This window comes from Calliopsis andreniformis, unplaced genomic scaffold (assembly GCF_051401765.1).
Source record: "Calliopsis andreniformis isolate RMS-2024a unplaced genomic scaffold, iyCalAndr_principal scaffold0004, whole genome shotgun sequence".
NCBI lineage: Eukaryota > Metazoa > Arthropoda > Insecta > Hymenoptera > Andrenidae > Calliopsis > Calliopsis andreniformis.
In genome coordinates this window covers 13,132,304-13,140,107 of record NW_027480424.1, presented here as the reverse complement: position 1 = coordinate 13,140,107, position 7,804 = coordinate 13,132,304, and positions in this window count along the sequence as shown.

The window sequence follows — 7,804 nt, the reverse complement described above, 5'->3', positions numbered from 1 at the left end:
AAAAGGATTAATTGCAACCAGTTTGAAAGTGATGGTCATTTCAACGTTCCGGGCAACCTAGGCTTCACTCTAGGGCGTTGCTCAACCAGATCGAATAGTTAGGGCCTTAGAAGTCAACGCCAGAAGCATAAAGTACAATAAAGATGCAACAGCTTCTCCATCGTATAAAACGAATAATTTCAACCAGTGTGAATGTTATGGTCATTTCTACATTCCGAGCAACCTAGGCTTCACTCTAGGGCGTTGACCCAACAGATTGAATAGTTAGGGCCTTAGAAGTCAACGCCCGAAGCATAAAATGTAGTAAAAATACAACAGTTTTTCCATCGTACAAAAGGATTAATTGCAACCAGTTTGAAAGTTATGGTCATTTCTACGTTCCGTAAACCTAGGCTTCACTCTAGGGCGTTGCTCCACCAGATCGAATAGTTAGGGCCTTAGAACTCAACGCCAGAAGCATAAAATACAATAAAGATGCAACAGCTTTTCCATCGTATAAAACGAATAATTTCAACCATTGTGAATGTTATGGTCATTTCTACATTCCGAGCAACCTAGGCTTCACTCTAGGGCGGTGCTCCACCAGATCAAATAGTTAGGGCCTAAGAAGTCAACGCCAGTAGCATAAATTACAGTATAAGTACAACAGATTTTCCATCGTAAATAATGTATATTTGCAAACAGTGTGGAAGTAATGGTCACTTCTACGTTCCGGGCAACCTAGGCTTCACTCTAGGGTGTTGCTCCACCAGATGGGATTGCTAGGGACTTAGAATTCAATGCCAGAAGCATAAAATGCAATATAAATATAACAGCTTTTCCATCGTATAAAACGAATAATAGCAAACAGTGTGAAAGTAATGGTCATTTCTACGTTCCGGGGTACCTAGGCGTCACTCTAGGGCGTTGCTCCACCACATCTAGTAGCTACGGCCTTAGAAGTCAACGCCAGAAGCACAAAACACAATAAAAATGCAGCAGTTTTTCCATCGTATAGCATGACTAATTGCAACCAGTGCGAAAGTAATGCTCATATCGACATTTCGGGCATCCTAGACTTAACTCTGAGGCGTTGCTCCACGAGATCGAAGAGTTAGGGCCTTAGAAGTCAACGCCTGGAGCATAAACTACAAAATAAATACAACAGTCTTTCCATCGTATAAAACGAATAATTGCAACCTGTGTGATGGTTAAGGACATATCTACGTTCCGGGCAACCTAGGCTTCACTCTAGGGCGTTGCTCCACCAGATCGAGTAGTTAGGGCCTTAGAAGTCAACGCCCGAAGCATAAAATACAATATAAGTACAACAGTTTTTCCATCGTATAAAATGAATGATTGCGAACATTGTGAAAGTAAAGGTCATTTCTACGTTCCGGGCAACCTAGGCTTGACCCTAGGGCGTTGTTCCACCAGATGGAATAGTTAGGGCCTTAGAAGTCAACGCCAGAATCATAAAATACGATACAAATTCAACAGCTTTTCCATCGTAGAGAACGAATAATGGCAACCAGTGTGAAAGTTATGGTCATTTCTACGTTCCGAGCAACATAGGCTTCACTCTAGGACGTTGCTCCTCCAGATCGAATAGTTAGGGCCTATGAACTCAACGGCAGAAGCATAAAATACAATAAAGGTGCAACAGCTTTTCCATCGTATAACAGGAATAATTGCAACCAGTGTGAAGGTAATGGTATGTTCTACGTTCCGGGCAACCTAGGCTTCACTCTAGGGCAGTGCTCCATCAGATCAAATAGTTAGGGCCTAAGATGTCAACGCCCGTAGCATAAATTACAGTATAAGTACAACAGATTTTCCATCGTATATAATGTATATTTGCAAACAGTGTGGAAGTAATGGTCACTTCTACGTTCCGGGCAACCTATGCGACACTCGAGGGCGTTGCTCCACCACATCTAATAGATACGGCCTTAAAAGTCAACGCCAGAAGCATAAAATACGATATAAATACAACAGCTTTTCCATCGTATAAAACGAATAATGGTAACCAGTGTGAATGTTATGTTCATTTCTACGTTCCAGTCAACCTAGGCTTCACTCTAGGACGTTGCTCCACCAGATCGAATAGTTAGGGCCTATGAAGTCAACGCCAGAAGCATAAAATACAATAAAGATGCAACAGTTTTTCCATCGTATAAAATGAATAATTGCAGACATTGTGAAAGTAATCGTCATTTCTACGTTCCGGTCAACCTAGGCGTCACTCTAGGGCGTTGTTCCACGAGATGGAATAGCTAGGGCCTAAGAAGTCAACGCCAGAGGTATAAAATACGATACAAATACAACAGCTTTTCCATCGTATAAAACGAATAATTGCAACCTGTGTGATGGTTAAGGACATATCTACGTTCCGGGCAACCTAGGCTTCACTCTAGGGCGTTGCTCCACCAGATCGAGTAGTTAGGGCCTTAGAAGTCAACGCCCGAAGCATAAAATACAATATAAGTACAACAGTTTTTCCATCGTATAAAATGAATGATTGCGAACATTGTGAAAGTAAAGGTCATTTCTACGTTCCGGGCAACCTAGGCTTGACCCTAGGGCGTTGTTCCACCAGATGGAATAGTTAGGGCCTTAGAAGTCAACGCCAGAATCATAAAATACGATACAAATTCAACAGCTTTTCCATCGTAGAGAACGAATAATGGCAACCAGTGTGAAAGTTATGGTCATTTCTACGTTCCGAGCAACATAGGCTTCACTCTAGGACGTTGCTCCTCCAGATCGAATAGTTAGGGCCTATGAACTCAACGGCAGAAGCATAAAATACAATAAAGGTGCAACAGCTTTTCCATCGTATAACAGGAATAATTGCAACCAGTGTGAAGGTAATGGTATGTTCTACGTTCCGGGCAACCTAGGCTTCACTCTAGGGCAGTGCTCCATCAGATCAAATAGTTAGGGCCTAAGATGTCAACGCCCGTAGCATAAATTACAGTATAAGTACAACAGATTTTCCATCGTATATAATGTATATTTGCAAACAGTGTGGAAGTAATGGTCACTTCTACGTTCCGGGCAACCTATGCGACACTCGAGGGCGTTGCTCCACCACATCTAATAGATACGGCCTTAAAAGTCAACGCCAGAAGCATAAAATACGATATAAATACAACAGCTTTTCCATCGTATAAAACGAATAATGCTAACCAGTGTGAATGTTATGTTCATTTCTACGTTCCAGTCAACCTAGGCTTCACTCTAGGACGTTGCTCCACCAGATCGAATAGTTAGGGCCTATGAAGTCAACGCCAGAAGCATAAAATACAATAAAGATGCAACAGTTTTTCCATCGTATAAAATGAATAATTGCAGACATTGTGAAAGTAATCGTCATTTCTACGTTCAGGTCAACCTAGGCGTCACTCTAGGGCGTTGTTCCACGAGATGGAATAGTTAGGGCCTAAGAAGTCAACGCCAGAGGTATAAAATACGATACAAATACAACAGCTTTTCCATCGTAGAAAACGAATAATTGCAGGCATTGTGAAAGTAATGGTCGTTTCTACGTTCCGAGCAACCTAGGCTTCACTCTAGGGCGTTGCTCCACCAGATCGAATAGTTAGGGCCTTAGAAGTCAACGCCAGAAGCATAAAATACAATAAAGATGCAACAGTTTTTCCATCATACAACAGGAATAACTGCAAACAGTGTGAAAGTACTGGTCATTTCTACTTCCCGGGCAACGTAGGCTTCACTCTAGGGCGTTGCTCCACCAGATCGAATAGTTAGGGCCTTAGAAGTCAACGCCAGAAGCATAAAATACAATAAAGATGCAACAGTTTTTCCATCGTACAACAGGAATAACTGCAAACAGTGTGAAAGTACTGGTCATTTCTACGTTCCGGGTAACCTAGGTTTCACTCTAGGGCGTTGCTCCACCAGATCGAATAGCTAGGGCCTTAGAAGTCAACGCCCGAAGCATAAAATACAAAAAAATAGAACAGTTTTTCCTTGTGTAAAACGAATAATTGCTACCAGTGTGAACGTTATGGTCATTCCTACGTTCCGGGCAACCTAGGCTTGACCCTAGGGCGTTGTTCCACCAGATGGAATAGTTAGGGCCTAAGAAGTCAACGCCAGAAGCATAAAATACGCTACAAATGCAACAGCTTTTCCATCGTAGAGAACGAATAATGGCAACCAGTGTGAAAGCTATGGTCATTTCTACGTTCCGAGCAACCTAGGCTTCACTCTAGGACGTTGCTCCTCCAGATCGAATAGTTAGGGCCTATGAAGTCAACGGCAGAAGCATAAAATACAATAAAGGTGCAACAGCTTTTCCATCGTATAACAGGAATAATTGCAACCAGTGTGAAGGTAATGGTATGTACCACGTTCCGGGCAACCTAGGCTTCACTCTAGGGCAGTATTCCATCAGATCAAATAGTTAGGGCCTAAGAAGTCAACGCCAGTAGCATAAATTATAAAATAAGTACAACAGATTTTCCATCGTATATAATGTATATTTGCAAGCAGTGTGGAAGTAATGGTCACTTCTACGTTCCGGGCCACCTAGGCTTCACTCTAGGGTGTTGCTCCACCAGATGAGATTGCTAGGGACTTAAAATTCAATGCCAGAAGCATAAAATTCAATATAAATATAACAGTTTTTCCACTGTATAAAACGAATAACTGCAACCAGTGTGAAAGTACTGGTCATTTCTACGTTCCGGGTAATCTAGGCTTCACTCTAGTGCGTTGCTCCACCAGATCGAATAGCTAGGGACTTAGAATTCAACGCCAAAAGGATAAAATACAATATAAGTACAACTGTTTTTCCAACGTATAAAATGAACAACTGCAACCAGTGTGAGAGTACTGGTCATTTCTACGTTCGGGGTAACCTAGGCGTCACTCTTGGGCGTTGCTCCACCATATCTAGTAGCTACGGCCTTAGAAGACAACGCCAGAAGCGCAAAATACAATAAAAGTGCAGCAGTTTTTCCATCGTATAGCATGACTAATTGCAACCAGTGCGAAAGTAATGCTCATATCGACATTTCGGGCATCCTAGACTTAACTTTGAGGCGTTGCTCCACCAGGTCGAATAGTTAGGGCCTTAGAAGTCAGCGCCCGAAGCATAAAATGCAAAATAAATACAACAGTCTTTCCATCGTATAAAACGAATAATTGCAACCTGTGTGATGGTTGTGGACATATCTACGTTCCGGGCAACCTAGGCTTCACTGTAGGGCGTTGTTCCACCAAATCGAATAGTTAGGGCCTTAGAAGTCAACGCCCGAAGCATAAAATACAATATAAGTACAACAGTTTTTCCATCCTATAAAATGAATGATTGCGAACATTGTGAAAGTAATGGTCATTTCTACGTTCCGGGCAACCTAGGCTTGACCCTAGGGCGTTGTTCCACCAGATGGAATAGTTATGGCCTAAGAAGTCAACGCCAGAAGCATAAAATACGATACAAATACAACAGCTTTTCCATCGTAGAAAACGATTAATTGCAGACATTGTGAAAGTAATGGCCGTTTCTACGTTCCGAGCAACCTAGGCTTCACTCTAGGGCGTTGCTCCACCAGATCGACTATTTAGGGCCTGAGAAGTGAACGCCAGAAGCATAAAATACAATAAATATGCAACAGTTTTTCCATCATACAACAGGAATAACTGAAAACAGTGTGAAAGTACTGGTCATTTCTACTTCCCGGGCAACCTAGGCTTCACTCTAGGGCGTTGCTCCACCAGATCGAATAGTTAGGGCCTTAGAAGTCAGCGCCCGAAGCATAAAATGCAAAATAAATAGAACAGTTTTTCCATTGTATAAAACGAATAACTGCAACCAGTGTGAAAGTACTGGTCATTTCTACGTTCCGGGCAACCTAGGCTTCACTCTAGGGCGTTGCTCCACCACATCTAATAGCTACGGCCTTAAAAGTCAACGCCAGAAGCATAAAATACGATATAAATACAACAGCTTTTCCATCGTATAAAACGAATAATGGTAACCAGTGTGAAAGTTATGTTCATTTCTACGTTCCAGTCAACCTAGGCTTCACTCTAGGACGTTGCTCCACCAGATCGAATAGTTAGGGCCTATGAAGTCAACGCCAGAAGCATAAAACACAATAAAGGTGCAAGAGTTTTTCCATCGTATAACAGGAATAATTGCATCCAGTGTGAAGGTAATGGTATGTTCTACGTTCCGGGTAACCTAGGCTTCGCTCTAGGGCGGTGCTCCACCAGATCAAATAGTTAGGGCCTAAGAAGTCAACGCCAGTAGCATAAATTACAGTATAAGTACAACAGATTTTCCATCGTATATAATGTATATTTGCAAACAGTGCGGAAGTAATGGTCACTTCTACGTTCCGGGCAACCTAGGCTTCACTCTAGGGTGTTGCTCCACCAGATGGGATCGCTAGGGACTTAGAATTCAATGCCAGAAGCATAAAATGCAATATAAATATAACAGCTTTTCCATCGTATAAAACGAATAATAGCAAACAGTGTGAAAGTAATGGTCATTTCTACGTTCCGGGGAACCTAGACGTCACTCTAGGGCGTTGCTCCACCACATCTAGTAGCTACGGCCTTAGAAGTCAACGCCAGAAGCACAAAACACAATTAAAATGCAGCAGTTTTTCCATCGTATAGCATGACTGATTGCAACCAGTGCGAAAGTAATGCTCATATCGACATTTCGGGCATCCTAGACTTAACTCTGAGGCGTTGCTCCACGAGATCGAAGAGTTAGGGCCTTAGAAGTCAACGCCAGGAGCATAAACTACAAAATAAATACAACAGTCTTTCCATCGTATAAAACGAATAATTGCAACCTGTGTGATGGTTGTGGAAATATCTACGTTCCGGGCAACCTAGGCTTCACTGTAGGGCGTTGCTCCACCAAATCGAATAGTTAGGGCCTTAGAAGTGAACGCCAGAAGCATAAAATACAATAAAGATGCAATAGTTTTTCCATCATACAACAGGAATAACTCCAAACAGTGTGAAAGTACTGGGCATTTCTACTTCCGGGGCAACGTAGGCTTCACTCTAGGGCGTTGCTCCACCAGATCGAACAGCTAGGGCCTTAGAACTCAACGCCCGATGCATAAAATACAAAAAAATAGAACAGTTTTTCCATGTGTAAAACGAATAATTGCTACCGGTGTGAAAGTTGTGGTCATTTCTACGTTCCGGGCAACCTATGCGACACTCTAGGGCGTTGCTCCACCACATCTAATAGCTACGGCCTTAAAAGTCGACGCCAGAAGCATAAAATACGATATAAATACAACAGCTTCTCCATCGTATAAAACGAATAATGGTAACCAGTGTGAAAGTTATGGTCATTTCTACGATCCAGTAAACCTAGGCTTCACTCTAGCACGTTGCTCAACCAGATCGAATAGTTAGGGCCTATGAAGTCAACGCCAGAAGCATAAAATACAATAAAGGTGCAACAGTTTTTCCATCGTATAACAGGAATAATTGCAACCAGTGTGAAGGTAATGGTATGTTCTACGCTCCGAGCAGCCTAGGCTTCACTCTAAGGCGGTGCTCTACCAGATCATATAGTTAGGGCCTAGGAAGTCAACGCCCGAAGCATAAAATACAAAAAAATAGAACAGTTGTTCCATTGTATAAAACGAATAACTGCAACCAGTGTGAAAGTACTGGTCATTTCTACGTTCCGGGTAACCTAGGCTTCACTCTAGGACGTTGCTCCACCAGATCGAATAGTTAGGGCCTATGAAGTCAACGCCAGAAGCATAAAATACAATAAAGGTGCAACAGTTTTTCCATCGTATAAAATGAA